Raw genomic sequence first — 14193 nt, forward strand, 5'->3', positions numbered from 1 at the left:
CGCCTTAACCGCTCGGCCACGACTGCGTATTTAATCGATTCGAGTTCAATATAAAATTTAAATGTTAAGCAAATTTCAAAAAAAAATCAATACAAATGATTTTGAAAAATTTTCCTTAAAATTTATAGAAAGAATTCTGTTAAAGATTAAAATCGTATCGAAAATTCGATAATTTAATAAAATATTATTTAACTTTTTCAGAAAATTTTATAATAAAAAAAGTAAGAATTATTGAAAAAAAGTAGAAAAAATATTTCATTAAGTAGGATTCGGACCCGGGAACCCCGAAAACCATATTGAAATAATTCAATATTTAAAAATATTTAATTTTAAAAATATACAATAAAAAATCATATTTTTATTAAAAATTTAAAAAAAATCTTCTCGCAGTCGGTAGGATTCGAACCTACGCTCCCAGAGGGAATCTGATTTCTAGTCAGACGCCTTAACCGCTCGGCCACGACTGCTTATTGAAATATTTGCGCTCAATACACCACTTATAAGGGAAATACATATACAACACCTACACTCGTTTAACAAATTAATAAAAAAAACTCATATCAATTATTTAAATAAAAAATATCTATTTAAAATTTAATAAAAAAAAAACTAAAAACTATTTTAAAATTTATGCATCCAATCACACTACCACTCGAACAGCAAGCAATACTTAGATAGCTTTCAATAAGATAAGATATTGAAAAGCAAAATCCCAAAAACCAACACAACACAACAAAAACATCAACAATTACTTAATTAATAAATGAATCAAGTAAAAAGTTGAAGAGCACAAAAAAAACCAAACATATTAAACATGCCAAACAATGTGGCACGTTTTAAATTAATGTTGTGGATTTTTTTCTCTTTTCATTCTTTTTTCCTTTTATATTCTGTTGAAATCGGTGGAAAAAATCACAATTTCTAATCGAAACTATTGTCGGCATTTTTTCTAAGCTGCAAAAGAAGTTGTTTGTAGTTGGTTCTTTTTTTCCTCCATATACTCTTCACCTCTTCTGCCAACCACTAAAACTTTAAAGCAGGTCTTCTTACGTGTTTTCTTGTCTTTGATAATGTCTCTTGGCTTTTGTAAAGTTTTATGCCGTTTAACCGCAAATGATGAAAACAGAAAGAACAAAAAAACGTAACTTCTAAGTTTGGTTGGGAAATCAAAGTAAGTGATGATTAACAGGGGAAGGTGGAAAAAGGGACATTAACTTAACGATTGTAGACTACAGTCCTGACTATAGACGAGACTATAGTCCAGACTTAAGACGAGACTATATTCCAGACTATAGTCGAGATTATATTCCAGGCTATAGTCGAGACTATATACCAGACTATAGACCAACCTTTAGACGAGACTATATTCCAGACTATATTCGAGACTATAGACTAGACTATCGTACAGACTATAGAATAGACTATAGTCCAGACTACAGACTAGACTATAGTCCGGGCTATAGAATAGACTTTAGCGCAGACCATAGACTAGACTATAGTCCAGACTATATGCTACATTATTGTCCGGACTACAGACTAGAATATAGTTCAGACTATAGACTCGAATATAGACTAGACTATAGTCCAGACTGTAGACAAGACTAGACTATGGTCTTAACTATACACTGGACCATAGTCTACATTGTAGACTGGTCTATATTCCAGACTATAGACTGGACAATATTTTGGACTATAGACTAGAATATAATCCAGCTTGTAAACTAGACTAGAATATAAACTAGCCTATAGATTAGACTAGACTATAGACTAGACAATAAGTAGACTATAGATTATACTATAGACTTGACTCTAGACTAGGCAATAGACTAGACTATCGACTAGACTATCGACTAGACTATAGACTAGACTATAGACTAGACTATAGACTAGATTATAGACTAGACTATAGACTAGACTATAGACTAGACTATAGACTAGACTATAGACTAGACTATAGACTAGACTATAGACTAGACTATAGACTAGACTATAGACTAGACTATAGACTAGACTATAATCCAGAGTATAGTCCAGACTTTATGGCAGACATAAGTCCAGACTGTAGGCCGGACTAAATCCCAGAACAGAGTCCAGACTAAAGACCGTACTATAATCCAGACTACAAACTACGTTATAAACTTCATTACAATCTTCTCCATTTTTGACAGCTTCTACTGTAAATCTCTATTTGCAAATAATCTTTGTTAAGTATTTAAGTCTTAAAAACCACAAGAGGAAAAAAAAGACAATAATAATATTGTTAAGGTTTATTTTTCCCTCAAGTTTCCGATAAACATGGGTGTGTTTGTATAGTTTGTTCGACGAATCTAAAATCTATTGATTTTTCCATAATTCTTGTTTCTTTTTTTTTACTTTAATGGTCGTCGTCGGAGCGGCTTAATAGCTTTGAAATTTTATAAACATAAAAATCTACTCATAAAATGCGTTGAATTGCACAAACATTTTTGTTGATGAAGTGCTAAAATGTTGTGGCAATTGTTGCAAGTATAAACGAGGTAATGGCTACGAAAGTGTGGAATGAAAAAATCACAGCACACTAGCGGATAAGTTTGAACTTGGAAAACAAACTAAGAGTTCTTCTTCTCTTCGCTAGTGTAAAAACTTTAGTGATCATACCTGATTCTTTTGTTTTTTTCAACTCTTAGTTAAACAGGAATTTCTGTGACTTGCTTCTATTATTTATGATGACTTCCAACAATTGCTGCGCAGCAAAAAAAGAAGTTATTAGGCTGACTACAGCTTTAGGAGAAAAAAACTAAGGGGAGCAAAAAACTAAGCAGCCTCTTAATACTTTGTTTATTCACTTCGTTGCGAATTCCATGCACGCGACTTTGGCATTCCCATCTTAAAGCCGCTAAAAGAAATCGACTAGAACTAGAACAAAATAATTGCATTTACAATGACACAATCACTCCAGAGAACTAGATCCAAAGCCAGGAAAAAAAGATAGATGAAATAGATGAAAATCCACTTTAACGACATACAACATATTTTTCATTTTCAAACTGAAAACAATTACAATTACACTACGAGTACAATTCCAATTGCAACAACAGCAACAAATTGTGTATTTTTGCAACGCTTTGAATTGTTTTGTTCGTTGGCATTTATGATGTGTTGGCAACATTCATGTTTTTATTGACAAGATTTTTTGTTTTGTTATTCTGTTGTTGTTTAAGATTTGTGGCAAATTTTTTTTGTTGTTTTCACACAACGCGTTTTTTTGTTTGCTAAGTGTCAATTTACAGTGCGTTGCTAATTAGTGGTTCAGTTGTGTGAAGTTGAGAAGTAGAATATGTAGACAATGCCTCAAGATTGTTTTTATGACAATTGATGAAATTTTAGAATTAAAGGGCCAGGAAACTATAGATGAGACTATAGACTAGACTATAGAATAGACTATAGAGTAGACTATAGACTAAACTATAGAATAGACTACAGACTAGACTATAGAAAATACTATAGAATGGACTATAGAAAATATTATATAATAGACTATAGAATAGGCCAGGGGTGGGAAAAGGGGAAATTGTGTAGACTATACTATAGATTAGACTATAGACTAGACTATAGACTAGACTATAGACTAGACTATAGACTAGACTATAGACTAGACTATAGACTAGACTATAGACTAGACTATAGACTAGACTATAGACTAGACTATAGACTAGACTATAGACTAGACTATAGACTAGACTATAGACTAGACTATAGACTAGACTATAGACTAGACTATAGACTAGACTATAGACTAGACTATAGACTAGACTATAGACTAGACTATAGACTAGACTATAGACTAGACTATAGACTAGACTATAGACTAAACTATAGACTAGAGAATAGACTAGACTACAGACTAGATTATACACTACACTATAGACTACACTAAAGACTCCACTACAGACTACAGTATAGACTACACTATAGACTACACTATAAACTAGACTATAGACAAGACTATAGACAAAACTATGAACTAGATTATAGGCGAGACTATAGACTAGACTACACAATAGACTAGACTATAGACTATAGACTAGACTATAGACTAGACTATATGCTAGATAATAGACAAGACTAAAGAGTAGACCATAGATAAGACTATTTACTAGACTAAAGACTAAACTACAGTCTAGACTATAGACTAGACTATAGACTAGACTATAGACTAGACTATAGACTAGACTATAGACTAGACTATAGACTAGACTATAGACTAGACTATAGACTAGACTATAGACTACACTATAGACTAGACTATAGACTAGACTATAGACTACACTATAGACTAGACTATAGACTAGACTATAGACTAGACTATAGACTAGACTATAGACTAGACAATAGACTAGACTATAGACTAGACTATAGACTAGACTATAGACTAGACTATAGACTAGACTATAGACTAGACTATAGAATAGACTATAGAATAGAGTATAGACTAGACTATAGACTAGACTAGAGACTAGACTATAGACTAGACTATAGACTAGACTATAGACTAGACTATAGACTAGACTATAGACTAGACTATAGACTAGACTATAGACTAGACTATAGACTAGACTATAGACTAGACTATAGACTAGACTATAGACTAGACTATAGACTAGACTATAGACTAGACTATAGACTAGACTATAGACTAGACTATAGACTAGACTATAGGACTAGACTATAGACTAGACTATAGACTAGACTATAGACTAGACTATAGACTAGACTGTAGACTATACTATAGACTATACTATAGACTAGACTATAGACTAGACTGTAGACTAGACTAGACTATATGCTAGATAATAGACAAGACTAAAGAGTAGACCATAGATAAGACTATTTACTAGACTAAAGACTAAACTACAGTCTAGACTATAGACTAGACTATAGACTAGACTATAGACTAGACTATAGACTAGACTATAGACTAGACTATAGACTAGACTATAGACTAGACTATAGACTAGACTATAGACTAGACTATAGACTAGACTATAGACTACACTATAGACTAGACTATAGACTAGACTATAGACTACACTATAGACTAGACTATAGACTAGACTATAGACTAGACTATAGACTAGACTATAGACTAGACAATAGACTAGACTATAGACTAGACTATAGACTAGACTATAGACTAGACTATAGACTAGACTATAGACTAGACTATAGAATAGACTATAGACTAGACTATAGACTAGACTATAGACTAGACTATAGACTAGACTATAGACTAGACTATAGCAAGACTATAGACTAGACTATAGACTAGACTATAGACTAGACTATAGACTAGACTATAGACTAGACTATAGACTAGACTATAGACTAGACTATAGACTAGACTATAGACTAGACTATAGACTAGGACTATAGACAGACTATAGACTAGACTATAGACTAGACTATAGACTAGACTATAGACTAGACTATAGACTAGACTATAGACTAGACTATAGACTAGACTAATACTAGACTATAGACTAGACTATAGACTAGACTAATACTAGACTATAGACTAGACTATACACTACACTTTGGAGTTCTAAGTTGTATATCTATTCTCCAGTCTTAATTATATTCCATACAACAACAGTTTAGTGTAAAAATTTTCACCTTGGTCGCCGTTAACACTATTACCTGTTTAATTAAATATTCATTATTATTATTTTTTTTACCAGTTTAATTTTTTTTTGCAAAATTTTTTACAAAAATAAAATTTAATTAAAAAGAAAATGTTGCATAAACATGTCTCCACAAAGAAATGAAAAACCCACTTGGCGTTTTTACTCTCCCTATTCAAAGCAGCAGCAGCCAGTTTTTCTATATTATTGCCATAAAATAGAACTTTTTATATAGAATCTGCAGAATCTCCAAATAGTGTTAAAGACACGGATAGTAGAGAGTAAAATTTACACAAATCCTTTGAAGTCTTCTTATGTAAAGTTTCAATTACATATTGTAACAATTAGCAACATTGTTGCAACAAACTACTGATGATCTAAAGCAGACAATACAAAATTATATTGACAAGATGAAATATCTTTGGCAGTCTAAGCTGAGACTGAGGGGACTTGGATTGTGTTGTATTGTATACGACTGGTAAATGACATTATAACTATTTGCTGTCCAATGCAGGAGATATATAAGAAGTAGAAAGAAGAAGTAGAAGATTGTTGTAAAAAGAACAAGATTTTTATACTTTTTGCCTAAAAGCATTATTTGATTTATTGGTGATTTAGGTGAAGATACAGGTACTTAAGATGTTGTATTTAAATTAAAACTGGTAATAAAGACAGCAACAAAAATCCTAAATCAAATTGAATAATGTCAGTGATAAATTTATATCATGAACAAATTTTTAACTGTTGTTGTTGCTGTTGCTGCTGATGTATCGTGCTTCAAAAGAAAAACGCAATAAATGTTAATGATTTAATGTGGGGTTAAGGATCAGGGAGAGAATGGTTGTAGAGTGTTTAGAATGCGAGCAAAGATTAAAAAAGAAGTTGGCAACAGCGGAACAACTTCGTATAGTCTTAAACCTTGTTCCTTGTCTAGTCCAATATAGTCCCTAATTTTTGTTCCAATTAACCTCAAGTCTCTCTTATAATATAAGTCTGTAAACCAAATCTATTGTTTCAACTATAGTTCAGTCAATAGTCTCGAAAATGATTCAATCAATAGTCTATTCTGTTGACCCAACAAATATCTCTTAAAAGTCCCTTTTAAAGTATTATTTTCAACATAAAATATTTCTTTATATTTTACAACTATTGTACAGATTTTATTGATTTTACTTAAAACTGTCGACTATCTATGCATCAACATTATATACGTATGTCTGATTGTCATTACGTTTTGTATCTGTCTGTTATTCTCGTATAATATTTTTTATCGAAATATCTGCACATCTCTGCACCAGCAATCACTTTTGCTGTCCATAAACTTTTATTTTTTTTGTTTTACTAAAAACGTTATAGACATCCAGCCATTACTTTTCAATCATCCATTTTCAATGTGACGTGCGTATTATTTACATTGTGCTACCACTACCAAAATAGGTGGGAAATTACTGTTAATGCAGGCGGTATTAGGGTGGTAACTTACAAAGAAAGAAAAGTCATAACTATAGTCGAATCTGTGGTGCAGTTTAGTCTTTAGTGATTATAGTCCAGTTTATAGTCGATACTATAATCCAGGCTTAGTTGAAACTATTGTCCAATTGTTAGTCGGGACTATAGTCCAGTCAATAACCGAGTGTATAGTGCAGTCTATAGTAAACAATATAGTTCAGTCTATAGTCGATACTATAGTCCAATCTCTATTCAAGACTACAGTTCACTCAACACTATACTTCAGTCTATAGTCAACACTTTAGTTTATCCTATAGTCGCCTCTGTAATCCAGTTCGTAGTCAATATTATAGTCCAGCCAATAGTCGTCAGTATAGTCCAGTAAATAGTTGACAATATAGTTAATTCTATAGTTCACTCTATAGTCAACACGAGTGTATAGTTTAGTCTATATTCTATAGTCGAGACTACAGTCCAGTCTATAGTCGAGGCTATAGTCCAGTCAACACAATAGTCTAGTGTATAGTCTAGTCTATAGTCTAGTCTATAGTCTAGTCTATAGTCTAGTCTATAGTCTAGTCTATAGTCTAGTCTATAGTCTAGTCTATAGTCTAGTCTATAGTCTAGTCTATAGTCTAGTCTATAGTCTAGTCTATAGTCTAGTCTATAGTCTAGTCTATAGTCTAGTCTATAGTCTAGTCTATAGTCTAGTCTATAGTCTAGTCTATAGTCTAGTCTATAGTCTAGTCTATAGTCTAGTCTATAGTCTAGTCTATAGTCTAGTCTATAGTCTAGTCTCTATAGTCTAGTCTATAGTCAGTCTATAGTCTAGTCTATAGTCTAGTCTATAGTCTAGTCTATAGTCTAGTCTATAGTCTAGTCTATAGTCTAGTCTATAGTCTAGTCTATAGTCTAGTCTATAGTCTAGTCTATAGTCTAGTCTATAGTCTAGTCTATAGTCTAGTCTATAGTCTAGTCTAAGTCTAGTCTATAGTCTAGTCAATAGTCCTAGTCTATAGTCTAGTCTATAGTCTTAGTCTATAGTCTAGTCTATAGTCCTAGTCTATAGTCTAGTCTATAGTCTAGTCTATAGTCTAGTCTATAGTCTAGTCTATAGTCTAGTCTATATCTAGTCTATAGTCTAGTCTATAGTCTAGTCTATAGTCTAGTCTATAGTCTAGTCTATAGTCTAGTCTATAGTCTAGTCTATAGTCTAGTCTATAGTCTAGTCTATAGTCTAGTCTATAGTCTAGTCTATAGTCTAGTCTATAGTCTAGTCTATAGTCTAGTCTATAGTCTAGTCTATAGTCTAGTCTATAGCTAGTCTATAGTCTAGTCTATAGTCTAGTCTATAGTCTAGTCTATAGTCTAGTCTATAGTCTAGTCTATAGTCTAGTCTATAGTCTAGTCTATAGTCTAGTCTATAGTCTAGTCTATAGTCTTAGTCTATAGTCTAGTCTAATAGTCTAAGTCTATAGTCTAGTCTATAGTCTAGTCTATAGTCTAGTCTATAGTCTAGTCTATAGTCTAGTCTATAGTCTAGTCTATAGTCTAGTCTATAGTCTAGTCTATAGTCTATCTATAGTCTAGTCTATAGTCTAGTCTATAGTCTAGTCTATAGTCTAGTCTACAGTCTAGTCTATAGTCTAGTCTATAGTCTAGTCTATAGTCTAGTCTATAGTCTAGTCTATAGTCTAGTCTATAGTCTAGGTCTATAGTCTAGTCTATAGTCTAGTCTATAGTCTAGTCTATAGTCTAGTCTATAGTCTAGTCTATAGTCTAGTTTATAGTCTAGTCTATAGTCTAGTCTATAGTCTAGTCTATAGTCTAGTCTATAGTCTATTCTATAGTCTAGTCTATAGTCTAGTCTATAGTCTAGTCTATAGTCTAGTCTATAGTCTAGTCTATAGTCTAGTCTATAGTCTAGTCTATAGTCTAGTCTATAGTCTAGTCTATAGTTTAGTCTATAGTCTGGTTTATAGCATAGTCTAGAATCTAGTCCATAGTCTAGTCTATAGTTTAGTCTATAGTCTGGTTTATAGCATAGTCTATAGTCTAGTCTATAGTCGAGTCTATCGTCTAGTCTATAGTCTAGTCTATAGTCTAGTCTATAGTCTAGTCTATAGTCTAGTCTATAGTCTAGTCTATAGTCTAGTCTATAGTCTAGTCTATAGTCTAGTCTATAGTCTAGTCTATAGTCTAGTCTATAGTCTAGTCTATAGTCTAGTCTATAGTCTAGTCTATAGTCTAGTCTATAGTCTAGTCTATAGTCTAGTCTATAGTCTAGTCTATAGTCTAGTCTATAGTCTATCTATAGTCTAGTCTATAGTCTAGTCTATAGTCTAGTCTATAGTCTATCTATAGTCTAGTCTATAGTCTAGTCTATAGTCTAGTCTATAGTCTAGTCTATAGTCTAGTCTATAGTCTAGTCTATAGTCTAGTCTATAGTCTAGTCTATAGTCTAGTCTATAGTCTAGTCTATAGTCTAGTCTATAGTCTAGTCTATATTCTAGTCTATAGTCTAGTCTATAGTCTAGTCTATAGTCTAGTGTATAGTCTAGTCTTTAGTCTAGTCTGTACATAGTTTTATAGACGAGATCTCCCTATTACAACTCTTCTATTTGACACCCAAAGTACATCTTTATACCTTTTATTCAACCCCTTGTTGTTTTTTGGAAGCCAATGATGCATACAGCACGCGCCCTGCACCCATCTCTCAACCTCAAACATCATCATTCAATTCAATTCGATTTTTGTCTGTTGGCTCTCTAAACGGCTGGATTTACTCAACTATACCATCAACGACGAGTAAGTCTGATAGACTGACTGGTCTGTCGCTCGTTCGTTTTGTTTTCGTTCGCCTGCCACAGTTTTATATATTCAGTCACTATCCTTCGTTTTTACTATATAGAATCCAGACACACAGAACACATACAATTAAAAACAAAAAACATCAATTTCAAATCTAAAAATTTTTCAAGTTCGTCTGAGTTTTGTTGTGTATACAAATTTTTGTTTTATGTTCTTGTTGTTCGTGTTTGATTTCTGTTGCTGTTGTTTTTTTAGTTTTTTTTTTTCTCAGTAATTCCACATTTATTTATTATTTTTTCTGTTGTTCATTGCTCGTTATTTTGTTTTAGAATTTTTATTTTATTTGGATTTTGTTTTCAGAATTATGTTCTTTTTTTTGGGGGCTTAAAATAAACAAAAGAGTCGTAAAATGCACACAACCAATTCTGAGTTTCTTTTTTTTAGGTTGGATTGAAAATCGAAACTGGATTGTTTTTGTATAGAAAAAGTGTTTGAAGTAGAGTTTTTTTAGGTAATTTTATTTCAATTGTTTGGTGTTTTTTTTTTAAGTAAAATTATTGTACCCAGTTTGGGATTTTTTAGAAAATTTTTGTTTAAATATTATGTAAGTTTTAAGGGGAAGAGGTCCCAGAAACAGAAAGAAGAATATTTAACAAAAAACTTGAACTTTGTTTAAATTAACGAGATTAATATAATGTTTGAGTTTCAAATTAAATAAATAAAATAGACTGTAGTCATAGTCTAGTCTATAGTCTAGTCTATAGTCTAGTCTATAGTCTAGTCTATATTCTAGTCTATAGTCTAGTCTATAGTCTAGTCTATAGTCTAGTGTATAGTCTAGTCTTTAGTCTAGTCTGTACATAGTTTTATAGACGAGATCTCCCTATTACAACTCTTCTATTTGACACCCAAAGTACATCTTTATACCTTTTATTCAACCCCTTGTTGTTTTTTGGAAGCCAATGATGCATACAGCACGCGCCCTGCACCCATCTCTCAACCTCAAACATCATCATTCAATTCAATTCGATTTTTGTCTGTTGGCTCTCTAAACGGCTGGATTTACTCAACTATACCATCAACGACGAGTAAGTCTGATAGACTGACTGGTCTGTCGCTCGTTCGTTTGTTTTCGTTCGCCTGCCACAGTTTTATATATTCAGTCACTATCCTTCGTTTTTACTATATAGAATCCAGACACACAGAACACATACAATTAAAAACAAAAAACATCAATTTCAAATCTAAAAATTTTTCAAGTTCGTCTGAGTTTTGTTGTGTATACAAATTTTTGTTTTATGTTCTTGTTGTTCGTGTTTGATTTCTGTTGCTGTTTTTTTTTAGTTTTTTTTTTTCTCAGTAATTCCACCATTTATTTATTATTTTTTCTGTTGTTCATTGCTCGTTATTTTGTTTTAGAATTTTTATTTTATTTGGATTTTGTTTTCAGAATTATGTTCTTTTTTTTGGGGGCTTAAAATAAAACAAAAGAGTCGTAAAATGCACACAACACAATTCTGAGTTTCTTTTTTTTAGGTTGGATTGAAAACGAAACTGGATTGTTTTTGTATAGAAAAAGTGTTTGAAGTAGAGTTTTTTGTAGGTAATTTTATTTCAATTGTTTGGTGTTTTTTTTAAGTAAAATTATTGTACCAGTTTGGGATTTTTTAGAAAATTTTTGTTTAAATATTATGTAAGTTTTTAAGGGGAAGAGGTCCAGAAACAGAAGAAGAATATTTAACAAAAAACTTGAACTTTGTTTAAATTAACGAGATTAATATAATGTTTGAGTTAAAATTAAATAAATAAAATAGACTGTAGTCTAGACTATAGACTAGACTATTGAATAGACTATAGACAAGACTATAGACTAGACTATAGACTAGACTATAGACTAGACTATAGACTAGACTATAGACTAGACTATAGACTAGACTATAGACTAGACTATAGACTAGACTATAGACTAGACTATAGACTAGACTATAGACTAGACTATAGACTAGACTATAGACTAGACTATAGACTAGACTATAGACTACTCTATAGACTAGACTATAGACTAGACTATAGACTAGACTATAGACTACACTATAGACTAGACTATAGACTAGACTATAGACTACACTAAAGACTACACTAAAGACTACACTATAGACTACACTATAGACTACTCTATAAACTAGACTATAGACTAGACTATAGACTACACTATAGACTAGACTATAGACTAGACTATAGACTACACTAAAGACTACACTATAGACTACACTATAGACTACTCTATAGACTACACTATAGACTATACTATAGACTACACTATAGACTACACTATAGACTACACTATAGACTACACTATAGACTAGACTATAGACTAGACTATAGACTAGACTATAGACTAGACTATAGATTAGACTATAGATTAGACTATAGACTAGACTATAGACTAGACTATAGATTAGACTATAGACTAGACTATAGACTAGACTATAGACTAGACTATAGATTAGACAATAGACTAGATTATATACTTGAAATCTTTCATAGAAAAACAGAAAGATGTATTGTAAAAAGAGACAGAGAAAGACGGACATGTTTTTAGTGTAATGTGTCAGAGAAAAACAGTAATATTTCTATAGAAATGTAACTCCAAACAGAGTCCATTTAGAGTATGTTAAATATTTAAATTTTTCCCTTTGTTCCCCCTCGCATTATTCAACACAATTATTTGTGTTTTTTTTAATTTAAAACTAAAATATAAATTAAATCAAACTGTTTAACTGAGCTTTTTATGAAATTTTCAAAGCCAAAACAATTCATCTTAAAAATCAGTCACACTCTCCAAAAAAAAAAGAAACACACTCTGCATTTGTTACCATTATATGGTAGCCTCGGCCCCCCTTTTTTGCCCTTTTAAATTATGCTGGTGTTTTGTTCTTTTTTTTTGTATTTTTTTCGAGTTTTTTTATATTTTTGTGTGCAGCACGAACTAAAAATGAATAACCGGCACAAGTTCGAGGTCATTGGATGCAATAATCTGGTTGCTGCTAACTTTGCTGTGGCTGCTGCTGCTGGCAACAATATTTGTTCATTGCTTGTTGTGGTTTTGCAGCAACAAAGAAACAACAACAAAAAACAGTTGTACTATAACAAAATCTCAAAAAAAAGAGGAATAAGGAAAAAAACTAAATGATTTGGCTAAAAAAGAACTAAAAATAAAGTGAAAACTACTACCATCAACAACAAATAAAGTTCGTGATTTGTTGGCAAAACAACAACTCTTTAAAGACTTGGGCAACAACGAGGCGAGAATAAAGTATCAAAGTTGTTGTTGTTGTTGTTGAGGGTATTCTGTTGTTTGTTCCTCTTTTTCTTTAAGTGTTTTAGACTCTCAGAGTGTTTGACTTACTGACTGCCTTTTGAAAATTTCATGTATTTTAGTATTTTTGTTTCCTTCTTAACCTTTATTCCTTTTTTTTGATTTTTCGTTTCTTTTCATTCACTTGAGAATAAGAGTGGGTGTAGTGGGGTCCAAAAAGTCCAATAAAATGTAAGAAAAGAAAAAGAAGTGAAAAAAGAACCAGAAATTCACATGACAAAGAAAAAATAAGCAAAAAAAGGCGAGGCACTAAAACTCTATAACTAAACGTCATCATCATCATCAACATCATGTGAAGTAAATGCTGCTACTGCTCTTTCTTCTGCTTCTTCTTCTGTTCAGTGCTGTTGTAGTTCTATAATTTATAGTATTTCATAGCTGTTGTTGTTGTTGTTGTTGTTTGTTGTAAAGAGGAAAGCCATTTTTTTCCAAAAAGCAGAAAAAGAAAAGATTAATGATCTCGTTCAAGGATGTTACTTGCAAGTTTACAACAATTGTGTTGCATACAAATCAAATGGCGTGGAACAAAAATAAAAGCAAAACATAAACTTTTAGTGAAACTCTTTAGCCACTAAAGTAATTAACCGTTTTTTTTTTTTTGTTTTTTGATAATTAAATTTAAAATTAGTTAAACATATTTTTGCTAAAGCAATTATTTAAAATATTAACTGGGGAAAATATACAGATAACAAGTTGCTTTACATTTTGTAGACAATTTAGTGTCTCGTTATCAGAAACAGGAATTTAACACGCAATTGAAATCAATAAACGCGCGGGATTATGATATGGCAATCAAATGGAGAGAGCGTCCATAAATTAAAAACTATCAAAAAGATAAATTTTAAAGGTTGTCCCCCCAAAAAAACAACAAACAAAAAACTAAATTGGAAATTA

At 31.7% G+C, this 14193-nt stretch overlaps 2 non-coding genes across 2 annotated transcripts in view; both read right to left on the reverse strand.

Moving 5' to 3' along the window:
- The window catches only part of Trnas-aga, an 82-nt gene extending 56 nt beyond the window's left edge, over positions 1 to 26 (reverse strand). Inside the window, exon 1 of the tRNA in view lies at positions 1 to 26. This exon is cut by the window's left edge and continues 56 nt beyond it. This is a non-coding gene — a tRNA (tRNA-Ser).
- A 359-nt stretch (positions 27 to 385) lies between these two features.
- Trnas-aga lies at positions 386 to 467 on the reverse strand. Its single transcript has one exon. It is a non-coding gene; the product is annotated as a tRNA-Ser (tRNA).
- Positions 468 to 14193: the final 13726 nt, after the last annotated feature.

Source organism: Lucilia cuprina, chromosome 5 (genome assembly GCF_022045245.1).
Source record: "Lucilia cuprina isolate Lc7/37 chromosome 5, ASM2204524v1, whole genome shotgun sequence".
NCBI classification, from domain to species: Eukaryota; Metazoa; Arthropoda; class Insecta; order Diptera; family Calliphoridae; genus Lucilia; species Lucilia cuprina.